The 13,407-nt window shown below is 40.3% G+C and overlaps 1 protein-coding gene across 1 annotated transcript in view; it reads right to left on the bottom strand.

Annotated features, from left to right (window-relative positions):
* The window catches only part of swap70b (switching B cell complex subunit SWAP70b), a 265,399-nt gene that overhangs the window by 13,423 nt on the left and 238,569 nt on the right, over positions 1-13,407 (bottom strand).

Raw genomic sequence — 13,407 nt, 5'->3', positions numbered from 1 at the left:
CTCAAACAAGTTGGGAAGACTTCAGTCAAAATACACTAATTCAAAGTTCAACCATTCTCCTCATTGTGATGTTAGGGGTGACAATGGCATGCCACAGTATGCTGGCTAAACAGCTCTGGCCTGGGGATAGAGCTGGCAACCTACCACATTATTCTGTGAAAATATGCTATGGATCAACGACTCAACAATGACTCCAACATGGTACTGGAAAGTGGGACCCCCAGGCTGGAAAGTACCTGAAATGTGACTGGGGAAGAGCAAGGAGTAGGTCAAGGTAGCTGATGCAGATTGGACAAATCCGTTGAGACACTATCTGCTGATGTGGCCCCACAGTGAAACAACCACTGCACAAAACCAAGTGTTGTGTTGTGTAAAATCAGTAAATTTTGGTCTATATTTTCAGTATATTTTGCTCAAAACAAAAGAACCAATAAACTTAAATACAGGTCACTTGCATGCAAAGTTTAACATCATATAATTTTATAATAAATGTGCCTCGTCTAAAGGAGAAGAAAAGAACAGAACAACATCAGAGGAGAGGACACCAGCCAAGTGCAACTGCTTTCATTTGATCGTCAGCATCTTATGAACAAGTTCAAGGGTTAGACCACAAACTGCCTAGGACACTCATTCTTGACATCTTTTACTTTTTCATAAGCTTTTCCTAAAGACTATACCAAGACTTTACTATCAATCTTATTTTCTATTATTCCTAATTCTATTTTTTATTATTAACCATGTGATAAATAACACGCTGCTTTTAACTTTCTATACTTTATCTTCATATTTAGCATGATTGAGGTAATAAAGTCATTTTTATTAAGTGCACCAGGAGCAGTCAAACATTTGGCATATGCTCTGATCTTCAAGGTTTATTAAGGCTGAAGGTGATAGCTCCACTTAATAGTAGGGTACAGTACGTAAAGTAAGGCATTCTTGGTTGATAAATGGCCTATAGCCAAGGATGTTGAGTGTTTGTATGTTTAAATGTATTCCTAGAGACTGAAGTAATAATTAGGTATTAGATATATTTTAAACATCATATGTTGTTTGCACCGATAATAAGTAAGTCTCGAAGTGCTAGAAGAGTGACAAGTTGTGTGTATGTTAGTCATAAGGCACTTGTATGGTTTGAAGTGCAAGAGATTAAAAAGCTGTGACTGCATAATTCATAGAGCACTGTTGTGGTTAGGGTCTGTGTGTATGTGTATATATATCTATGTGTGTGTGTGTTAATCTTAAGGTGCGACAGTAGACCAACCCAGTAACGAACCTGATGAGAACACTTATCCTTGAAGAAAATAGGTAAAATTAGAGGGAAATATCACGATAACACACCAAGATTCGACGTGGAACTTAAATGGTCTGAATGCAGGAAAACTGGACATTGTGAAAAGAGAAATGAATTGACTGAGCACCAACATATTGGGCGTTATCATTACTGGGTGGCAATCAGACCTGCAACCCTCCCCAGTGTATAAATTGAGCGCAACACAGAAACAGGGAACAGAAAGAAAAGAATAAGAAAGAAAAAAGAAACCAAAAGAAAGCTGTGGGACCAGCATCGGGCAGAGTAACAGGACGAGCCAGCCAGCTAGTCTGGAAAGGTAGCATGGTCGTTGGTCCCATGAAGGATTGATGGATTGGCGCCCTAGGGGCTGGTATGCCCCACTAAATACTTGTAGAAGATAGGGTGCGAGCACGGTGGAGTCCTCCCCAGGGATTCGAGGCACACCAGGGTAGCAAGAAGGAAGGACAATCTAACCTGAGTGGTCTGATTGACGCCACTTGAGGCAGCCAAGATTGGGGTCGGGTTGGAGAGGAACATGTCTGCTAATGTCTCTTCCAGCTTAGCAAGCATTTTGTGAGCTGGGTATACAAAGTGGGAGTTTTGCTGGGCTCGTCAGATGGAATAAGGACCTGAGGATGGTGATATTTTTATTCTTGTTTTATTCTGGATTTTAACTTCACGGACATTCACTTTTTATTGGATTATTTATTGAATCTTTGGTGCACTGCACTTCTGGACACTTTGCTTTTGACTGTTTTTAATAAAAGAACTTTTACACTTTTATGCACCTTCCCCTTGCTCTGTGTGCGCGTCCTAATCAGCTGGCTAATCACTCAGGTATGTTACCGGTTGTGGTGGGTTCAAGAGGCTCCCAGGATGCAACCGGTAGCGTGAAGCTGACCCACACCATCACAGGCAGAACCCAAAACTGTTGGAAGATTTGGTTTGGAGAGCGGCACGGGGCATGAGACCGACTGGTTGAATTTTGCCAAGAAAATCGGCTAACGATCACCAACACTTGGTAACTCTCTCTCTCTTTCAGGCCCCACCTCTTCAGAGCAGCAGCAAACGGAAGCACAAAGCAACGGTGTCTCCCACAGGCACATAGCCCTTCGCAAACACCCGAGTAAGTTCAACTGGAGTAAAGCCGACCAAGAGAAATAACTGGCAGTGAGAAATCACAGTCAATCAAAAACTTAAGGCCAATGGTATCTTAGTGATTCAGCTGAATGTGGAAAGCACCAAAGCTACAGCAAAAACAGAGAAGACGAGATCAGCACTAAACGTAAGTTCCATCTGTTCTCTGCCCGTTGAGGGAACGTTAATATGTTGTGTGTCCTGCAGAATGTATAGTTCAGGTTTTCCGGCCGACAATGTAGACAGCTTCAACTGTCAAAAGCGTTTAGTTAATTTAGAGTTGGTGGGGAAAATATGCAAACTGGAGGACTGCGTTAGGAATCTGATAGCAATTAGGCAAACCAAAAATTGGATCGACTCGGTTTGTTTAGACAATTTGGCTACTTTTGATTTGGAGTCAGTCTCTCCAGGTCCCACTGTAGTCAGTGCGCGGCCGAAATCAGTAGCACCAATTCAGTCACAGGGTGAGTGGGTAACAGTAAGATGGGGGTCTAAGAAGCCAAAATTTAGTTCCTCGGCACCCTGGTCACCAATTCGGACCCAGAACAAATTCTCAGCACTCTGCAGCACGACCGTGGATACTGAGAACAACAAAGTGTTCATAATCGGTGATTCCATAGTGTGGAATGTTAGAATTCCGAACCATGTTAAACCAGCATTTAATGTTAAATGCCTTGCAGGGGCTAAGATTTCTGACATAGAGGCCGCATTGGACTGTGTTGCCAATGATGAAGTATTTACCTTATTGCTGCATGTCAGCACTAATGATATTTATTTACGGCAATATGAGGTATTAAAGAGGAACTTTATCTCTCTATGCACCAAAGGTAAAAGAAAATGTTGGAATTTAGTAGTATCTGGCCCCTTAACAAGATTATATAGAGGGGATGTGATTTATAGCAGATTGCGTTCCATTCACGGCTGGCTAGAAACCTGGTGTGCAAATAAAAGCATAGCCTTTGTGAACAACTGGGATGATTTTTGGGAAAGGCCTGGATTTTTCAAGAGAGATGGTCTTCATCCTAACTGAAGGGGACCTTTTTTATTATCCCAAAATATGGCAGCAACACTGCCTGGCTAACTGATTACAGCAGCATCCAGGCCGCAGTCATGTCATCTTAAATCACAAGCTGTTGTTTATCCCACCTGTTACTTTCCTGAAGCTGTTACCCGTAATCCCTGTTGTGGGGCATTCAATAAATTTAGTCATGATGCAGACCTTAAATTACTTGATAACCAAAAAATAAGGTGTATAATTAGAGATACAACCAGACCCTCCACCAGGGACAACTGTAGTAGAAACTTAGTTCAAATTAAAACCAAAAATATATCACCAGTTCAGAAAGAAGTATGCAGTTTTAAATGCTGCTTATTGAACATTCGCTGTCTTGGAAATAAAGCTGTTTTAGTAAATATTATATTAAGTACAAAATCTGATCTCTGTCTTCTCACTGAAACCTGGCTTATTTAACCTGACACCGTTCCCCTGGCTGTGGCATCACCAGATGGATACACATTCCTTCACAAGTCTAGAGACTCTGGTCGAGGAGGAGGCCTTGGAATAATTAATTGTAACAAAATTCAAATCACTACTAAAGGCTACTTCACATCCTTTGAGGTATTCATTTTAAATATTAAAACAGATTCCAGCACAATTGTAGTGCTAGACTACAGACCACCAGGGCCATACTCGTTGTTCATGACTGAATTTTTTTGGGGAAACGGCCACTTTTAGCAAATGTTTTACTTATTTGTTAAATTCAGTAGGATTTTGTCAGAGGTTGTCAAAGGTTCAACTAGATTAGATTTAATTATAACTTACAAAGTCAAGTATAATTGTCAAGTCAAAGTCATAGTAAGTCAAGTATAATTGTGGAAAACCATTTAAATCAGTTAACATTGAATGTAAACATGGAAAAATATTTAGAACAGCTAACATCACATTATAATATCACCTTGAGATATATTTTGGATGCAGTGGCTCCCCTTAAAACAAAAGTGATCAAAGCACATAGAAACTCTCCCTGGTTTAATGAAAACACTTGAGCTCTTAAATCAGAGTGTTGAAAACTGGAGCGTGGATGGAGAACAACAAAGCTGCAGGTCTTTCAAATTGCATGGTGTGTTAAAAAATATACTGTATGTAAAAAAAGCTTTCTTTAAAGCTCGCTCAGGTTACTATTCTAAAATAATAAATAGCAATAATAAAAATCCTCAGGTACTGTTTAGAACAGTGGCTAATTTAACAATAGGGAATTTAGATCTACAGTGCAAAATACCAACAGATATTAGCAGTACAGACTTTATGAACTTCTTTAATGAGAAAATTAAAAATATAAGATCCCATATCACAGTGCAAACTGTATGCTAGCTTGGCAGACCATGTCTCACACTGCATTCAACACTTTAAAATTTTTAATCATGTAACTGAGCACAAAGTCTTGACTTTAATTTCTAAAATGAATCCTACTACTTGTTCCCTGGATCCGGTGCCAACAAAACTAGTAAAAAGTGCAATGGATGTTCTTGCAGCGCCTATTCTTAACATTATTCTTAACATAGTTCATGATTGCATGGCACAGTACCTGATGCCGGAAAAGTGTCAGTCATCAAACCATTACTTAAAAAGTGAGACCTTGAACCACATATACTTAATAATTATAGACCCATTTCAAATTTACCTTTTCTTTCTAAAATACTTGAAAAAGTAGTTGCCAATCAGCTTCAGTCACACCTTACACATCACAATTTACTTGAGAAATTCCAGTCTGGTTTCCAAACTGATCATAGTACTGAAACTGCACTAACACTTGTTGTAAACAACATTCTGATATCCTCTGAAGAAGGAAAATCCACTCTATGTTGTTAGACTTCTTGCTAGACAGCATATGACACAATTGACCATTACATTTTACTACATAGGCTGGGAAAAGATGTTGGGCTTACAGGCACCGTCCTTGCCTGGTTCTTATTAATCAAATCGATTCCAATACATACAGAAATGTGTTGACAGTTCTCCATCATTACACATAGAAGTGACATATAGTGTCCCGCAAGTCTCAGTACTGGGACCTTCACTGTTTTTCACTTTACATGCCTCCACTGGGATCTATCATTAGAAAACATCATGTTAATTTTCATTCGTACACAGATGACACTCAGTTATACCCTTCTTTTAGACCAAATGAAGTTTCTCCAATGTTGTCTTTAATTAGTTGTGTTAGTGAATTAAAGGAGTGGATGGACGAGAACTACTCATCTTTAAACACAGATAAAACAGATGTTAATCATTGCAGGGAATGATGCTGATCGCAACAATATTTTGCCATCATTTAACTCAGTTGAAATCACCATTAATTTTATTGAATCAGCCAGCAGTCTCAGCGTTGTCTTTGATTCATCGTAATGAAAATTCCATTTTAATGAGATTCTGTATTTGTTGCTCTAGTGCTTTCTTTAACTTGCGTCCAGGCGTTTGCAATCATTTCAATAGCTTCTTTCGTGTTAATTTTAATCTTCTCCTGTCTACAAGTTATGCTGATGAGAATTTTTCTGAGCATTTCCTTGCGATAATTCATTTTCAGCATGCAAATGATGCCCAAACCCAATGGCTGAAGCACTACTGTGCAATTGGGTGGGAGGAATTCAACGTGAACATTATCTAAATGTGGAAGCATGTTGTGGGCAGCACAGTTATCGATCAGAAGCCAATTCATTCTTTTCTTCTATTTCATATTGTGAGGTTTCTGAACTCTTGGGATCCCCCCATCCAAAGGCAATATCACACTGAAGTGCATCCCGAAGTGCGATTGCCTCGTCTGTGAAAGATTGTTTGTCTGTTGCCAGGGCAGGGCAACAGCAGGCTCACAGCACTGTAACGAAGTGCCACAGAAGCGAATCTTAAAAGATTGTGGTCGCGCTATAAGCCCGTCTTACACACCAAAATACGAGGCTGAGACTCAGTACTTTAGCAAAACCAGCTTTATTCTGCTTGAAACAGGAACAGCACGGTTATTTATTGTAGCGGAATCTGCCACTCTGCTATAAACAGACACAGCAGTCAGACAGGGTAGTGACCAGGGACCTCATGTATAAACAGTGCGTACGCACAGAAATGTTGCGTACGAACGTTTCCATGCTCAAATCGCAATGTATAAAACCTAAACTTGGCGTAAAGCCACGCACATTTCCACGGTACCTCATACCCTGGAGTAAGCAATTTCTCCGCTCAGTTTTGCAGACTGGCGGCACCCAGCGTCAAAGCAGTGCTACTGTTCCTGTGTGGTTACCCTTTCTTTTTTAGACCCACATTCCTGACGCGGCTTTATAAAAACACTGAAATTAACTGCATATTGTTTATTAGTGTAATGCATCTGATTGTAATTAACCTGTAGCAATATAATGGTCCAGGGAATAGCCATAGTATTCCAAATACCATAACTGCTTTGGCGTTGTTACTCTCACGGCATCTTGTTCTTCTTTCAGCTGCTCCCGTTAAGTGTTGCCACAGCGGATCACCTTTTTCCATATTACTCTCACTGCACCACTCGGAGTATTTATATCACTGTATCTGAGTGGGGAATCACAGCAGCAGCTGATCAGAAAGAGAATAATCGGTATACAGTTTCAAGCACACACTACCTCAGCCACGGCAAAATGCGTCAAAGCCTTTCCTGTATGGACCTCGCGTTTCAGAAACAGTTTCATCCCAAGAACTATAAACGCACTCAATCAAGTGCTCCTTGTGGAACTGTTTGTACTTATAAGTACAATTACCCCACTGTAAACTTGCACTACAGTTATAATATTGCACAACCTGCGCCACTTTATAAAGCGTGTATGATGATGATATCATTTTTAAGATGAAACGCAGCAAAATATGTTGCTTATAGTATACAGATAAAACTTTAACTTCATTTAAATAATCAGTATTGTTAATAATTAAACATGTGAGGACACGGTGCCGCAGCGCTAGCTAGATCACGGATAGCTCCTGCCTTGCGCTGTATTATTGCTGGTGCTGCCGCGACACTGGAAGGATAGATGGATAGAATAATTAAACATGTACTACGAAGATATTTCAATGTTCCTTAAAAGTTTTGAAGAATCAGTGTTCTAAGCTTACAGATGGCTTAACGTCTATTACAGAGATGATTGTGTGGCAATTGGGTATTTGGAGAAAGAAAAGTAAGGACAGGAATTGTAGGTTAGTACGTTTGAAAGAGACAGTAATTCTGTAATAAATTATTTCATCGAAGGTCGTGCATGGCGCAGCAAGCTTCTTGCGTGAGATATGAACAATCACTGCGCCACCGTGTTCCCATGTTTAATAACAAGCTTTCATTCCTATCATCATGAAAAAGATATCACGTATACATCTCAGTATTTTAATTATTCAGAGAGCTGTAATATCACGAATGTAATGGATTCTGTGTCCTGTCGGAGAAAGAGAAAGAACGGAAGCACATAGTGATTTACACACAGAGCACATAGAAGATCAAACACAGAACAAAGCATTTAATGTCCTACTTTAGTTACGATGGGATTTGAGAAACTAGTAAAATAAACGATTTTAAGATGAAGTTTACGATGTTCTACTTTAATGACAAAATAAAGTACGTGATTAAAGTGGAAATTTCGAGATTAAAGTTTTTCCCACTGTGTTCCTATATTTTTTCTCTATACCCTAATAAGCTTTCATATGACACTCCAGACGGTGGGCTACGAGTCGCCTTTTCACACCGACTTTGATATGTGGCAACTTCTTTTTTTATTTTGGGCACTGTGCGACTTTGTGAACTTGAGCTTTCGAGTTTCTCCAACACTATGTCACTCGATCAACTTTCTTTTGTTGATTATACCACTGTTTAAACCAACAAATAGTATGTTTTTCCTTTGCCTCCACTTGGTATTCGCTGAAATTCTTATATTTTCCCTGTGCTTTTCCCATCGTCTTTTCACAGAAGGCTATTTATATCGATTTGCATATTCAAAGAGGCATAATTCTGGGAGGAGCTGGGGCGGGACAGAAGGCGTGTGCACGTGCATTACTTTTCACGCTGATCGGGATTTATGTAATGGTAGAACGTGAAAGTTTGCGTACGCACAGATTCTTGCATCTGGATTTTTCTGTGCGCACGCACATTCCCGCTTTTGTGCTTACGCATTGTTATAGTGTGAGTTCTACGCACAGCGTTATACATGAGGCCCCAGGTTAGTGGCCAAGTAATACTATTCCCTGCATTTACGATGTTCTTTGCATCACCCATCGAGATCTTTTCTGTTTGCTTCAGTGCTGAGCCGCATCAGAGCTGTGAGCCTGCTGTTGCCCCTTCCACAGACATGGTGATCGTACTTTAGGATGCTCTTCGGTGTGTTGTCCAGTTGGGGGAGGTCCCAAGAAAATTTAGAAACCTGACATTTTTTTTGAATGAGTGCCGCATTAATAGGAATGTTTCTTAAACGAGCATCACTGAACCACATAAAAACTGCTTTTTTGGCATCTTCAAATGCTGCAGTTCATATAAATTTGGAACCTGGGATTTTTCTTCTTTTTTTGCTCGGTCTTTCAAGAAAGTTGACAGTGTTGATGGCAAAATTCCGAATTCACTGGCAATGTCTTTGTTATTTTTGACGCAATCGAGAGCTGCAAAAATGTAAAGATTTTTTTTCTAATATGAACTGTTATCGTTTTTTTGTGTCTGCCATTTATATAGGAGGGTGACAATGAGTTAAATTCCAATGGATGTTTTTCAAATGTTGACGAGCAATAAGCAAAGGGTATCACTGAAAACCACCAAAAACAAAAACAGCAAAAAAAAAAACAGTACAAGGAAAGTCCAAAGAAAGAAATATTTTTTACATGGTTCTGTTTGGGGATCATTGTGCAAAACTGAGCTGCGACCACAGAACTAACTGCTATGTGGATGATTCATTCAAGCATTTCAAGGTCACTTCATTGTAATGAAAGTATCTGCCAAAATGTACTTCGTAGTAATGAGATTTCTATAGACTCGTGTCTTATGGGGAAACTGTCGGGACCATAAAAATACTTTGTTGTAATGAAAATTTAGTTGTAAAGATATTCGTTGTAACAGAATTGTACCTGTATTTTTATTTGTCACTAACCCTTACCTATTCTGTTTATCTTCCCATTACTCAAATGTGGCACTTGATGCCACTGCCCACCTGCCAAGTTGTTTTGCCTGACTAAAATAAAGTCATCTCTGATGGAGGATCGCAGGAATCATTAGTTAGAGGTGTTCTTTAATTGGATTGGCTAGCCCAGCACTGACTCAGCTGTGGAATGGTCAGTAGGGGGAGGCAGCTTGATGGCCAAGGTCTCCAGGACTCTTAACAAATCCAAATCATATTATGTAATATTTCCTGTTGAATTGTGCTCTGCACTTGTAATATTTCTATTGCACTATTATGTTATATTGAGGATTACTTGTGTTCTGTGTATTTTATTTAACCCCTTTTTTTGACACCCACTACATGCCCAATCTACCCGGAAAGGGGTCTCTCTTTGTACTGCCAAGGTTTCTTCCATTTTTTTTTTCCCCTACAAAGGTTTTTTTGGGAGTTTTTCCATGTTTTCTTAGAGAGTCAAGGCTGGGGGGCTGTCAAAAGGCAGGGCCTGTTAAACCCCATTGCGGTACTTCTTGTGTGATTTTGGGATACATAAAAATAAATTGTACTGTATTATATTGTACTTAGTTTGAACAACCCAAAGAGTGGCTGTACGCCTGGACATCACCAAGTGGCGAACACAGAAACCAAATTGATTAAATCCTGTGTCTGAGGAAGTGGGAAAGATCAGTCTTGGCAGTGAAGACACACCCTGTTGCTGATTGAAGATCAGATCACCAACTGCTGGTAGCCATAATCAAACTCAGATTCTGCAATACTAAACAAACGACAGCCGCAAATAAATACACATACAAGATCAGCCACAGCTCCAAAGTCAAACTAAAGAACAGATTCATCATACTCCCTATAGAAGAAAGACACCCAGACAAGCTGTGAGAAGTGAAAGCATGTATTATCAAAACAGCCTTAAAATATGCCCCATATAAGAGACCATCAAAATCAGCGCACCAGGTGGCAGTTAATGTGCCTCATTCGGGACTCCATGAGCAACTGCTCATTCGACACAAAGTCAAACCAACAGTACCCAAGGATTCTCCGAAGAGACACAGTACCAAAGGAGTCCAGTCTTCGTCTCAGGTCACTGGATAGCATCCATGCCTCGCAACCATATAGCAAGACAAGAAGCACCAGGACTCTAAAGACTTGGACCTTCGTCCTTTTGCATAGATATCGGGAGTGCCACACACCCCTTTCCAGCGACCTCATGACCCACCACGCTCTCCCCATCCGTCTACTGACTTCATAGGAAGAGTCACCAGAGACATGAATGCCACTGCCAAGGTAAGTAAACGTCTCAACAAGGTCGACACTCTCTCCGCAAACAGACACACTGCCGATGGCTTTGCCCAAGAGGTCATTAAAGGCCTGGATCTTGGTTTATCCAGGACACTCGCAAGCCCAGACACTCAGACTCCTCACTCAGTCTCTTGAGCGCCTCGATCAGAGCCTCCATTGACTCCGCGAAGATCACAGCATCATCAGCAAAGTCAAGATCCGTGAATCTTTCTTCACCAACAGATGCCCCACAGCTGCTGGACCCCACGGCCTTGCCCAACACCCTGTCCATACAAGCATTAAACAGAGTAGGAGCAAGAACACACCCCTGACAAACTCCAGAATCAACTGGGAAAAATGCAGAGATCCTGCCTCCACTTTGCACAGCACTCACAGTACCTGTGTACAGGCTGGCCATGGTATCCAGCAACTTCGCGGGAATCCCGCAAAGAGTCGAACACTTTGTGAAAATCGACAAAGGCTGCAAAGAAACTCTGCCGATACTTGTGTTTGCGCTCCATGAGAATCCTCAGTGCCAGGATGCGGTCGATGGTAGACTTCTTAGGCATAAAACCAGACTTTTCGGTTGCTGGTAGGTGAGCAAGTGATCACGGATCCTATTGAGGACGACCCTAGCAAGGACCTTACCCGGCACTGAGAGCAATGTTATCCCACTTCTTTAGGGACTACAGGGGGCTGATAAACCTGGATGCTTAATAAAAAAAAAGACTGGAGAAGGATCAATGATTTTGAGCTGTGGTGCTGGAGATGTCTGCTAGGCATTCTGTGGACAACCAGAATAACGAACTAAGCAGTTCCAGAATGGATGAAACTGAAATTCTCACTGGGGGCCAAGATAATAATGCAAATGCTCTCCTATTTTAGTCACATCACACGGAGCAGGTCGCTTAAGGACATCATGCTTGTAATGGTCAGTAACAAAAAAGGAAGAAACCGTCCAAGAACTCACTAGTGAGATACCATCAAGAAAAATACTTGGTTGAACATAGCAGAATTGAAAGAAGCTGGGAGAAATCGGAAGACATGCTGATAAATGGTGTCTAGTGAAGTATCAAACCTCAGTATACTCTCTTTTCATGCATAGCTCCTAGCTGCTGGAACGAGCTACCCACCTTAATTTGAAATTCTTAGACCCTCAAAGTGATTGCCTTTGAATACTCTTTTGTTTGTGAAATTTCTGTCTAACTGGAATGAGCTTCTTGGTTTTGAAATCTAGGAATTGTAATTCACGGATATTTTGTTCTGAGCTATTCACTTGTGGTGATCAATTTTGTACCCATGTCCTATAACATTTGTTCCCAAACAGGCCATCACGATGATGTTTATGTTGACCACTTTGTAAGTAGGCAAACAAATTCCATTTCTGCTATGCACATGACTTGAAAGCATGAATGAGACAGAACAAAAGTAATACAGTGATCAGCCTTTGAAGACTGAGTTTAATGAGTTTAAGGCAGGGACATTTTGATGTATAAAATATTTACGAAAAGGACAGAATGTGTATATTTTCGTAGAATATTTATTTTCATTGCTGATCTATTTTATGATTTTATCTTGTAATGTGCCCTTGAACGGTTTGAAAGCACAATTAAATAAAATATATCAATATTACTGTTTGCATTTTCTACATCAGAAATTTACTTTTCTCTACGAGGATGTAAGCCTGAAAAGCAAACTTGATCATAAGCTACTGCATAATAACGATTTAAAACCAATAAAAGTCTAAATAATGTTCAACTTTGTAGCGGGGCTACATACAGTAGTAGTAATAGTGTTGTCAGTGTTAGTCTGAGTGCGTCTTGTTTCCATCGTCCCGTTTGCTGTTTATGTGTGTGTCAGTGAATGTCGTCCCCGTAAAGGGGGACGGATGATGGAAAGAAACTGCAGCCCCAAATTGGAAAACACCTGTTAACTATCAATCAATTACATCCGGCACAGGACTATTTAAGCAATCAGAAGGAAATGAGGAGGGGAGAGGAGAAAGAAGGAGACCATTTTTTTCACGACCACAAACCATCTGTACCTGCTGTATTCCACATTGCGTATTTGCATCCAGGTTGTTTTCATTTCGCCGGACTGACTTCCATCCCTCATCACCAGAGACCCCGGGGTCGGATCATCATCCACCACGCGCCGAGGAATCACGGTGAGGTTGCTCCATTTACCGGGAAATACAAACACTCCACATATCTGTTAACCAGTCATCTGCATTCAGGACAATTGTATACTCTGACTCAAGTTCATGTCCATTCATTTCCGTATATCATTCATTGTTGTTATTCGTTGTTTGTTATATGTTACAGGGGCAAGGAAGGGTTTGTTGTATTTATATATGGTGGTGTCACGTTGTTGCTGTGGTGGAGGGATATTTATATATATTTTTTCTATTTATTTATTTTGCATTTTTTCTTGTTGTTATTTCATTTAATACAATTAATCATCTATTTTTACATATCTGCTTTTCTTTTGTGCTTATATTTACACTGTCGATTGTGGGGAAAAGTTTATTTGTTAGAGGTATGGCTTGATAT

This window comes from Erpetoichthys calabaricus, chromosome 2 (genome assembly GCF_900747795.2).
Source record: "Erpetoichthys calabaricus chromosome 2, fErpCal1.3, whole genome shotgun sequence".
Lineage (NCBI taxonomy): Eukaryota > Metazoa > Chordata > Cladistia > Polypteriformes > Polypteridae > Erpetoichthys > Erpetoichthys calabaricus.
This window is presented reverse-complemented; position numbering and strand designations above follow the sequence as displayed.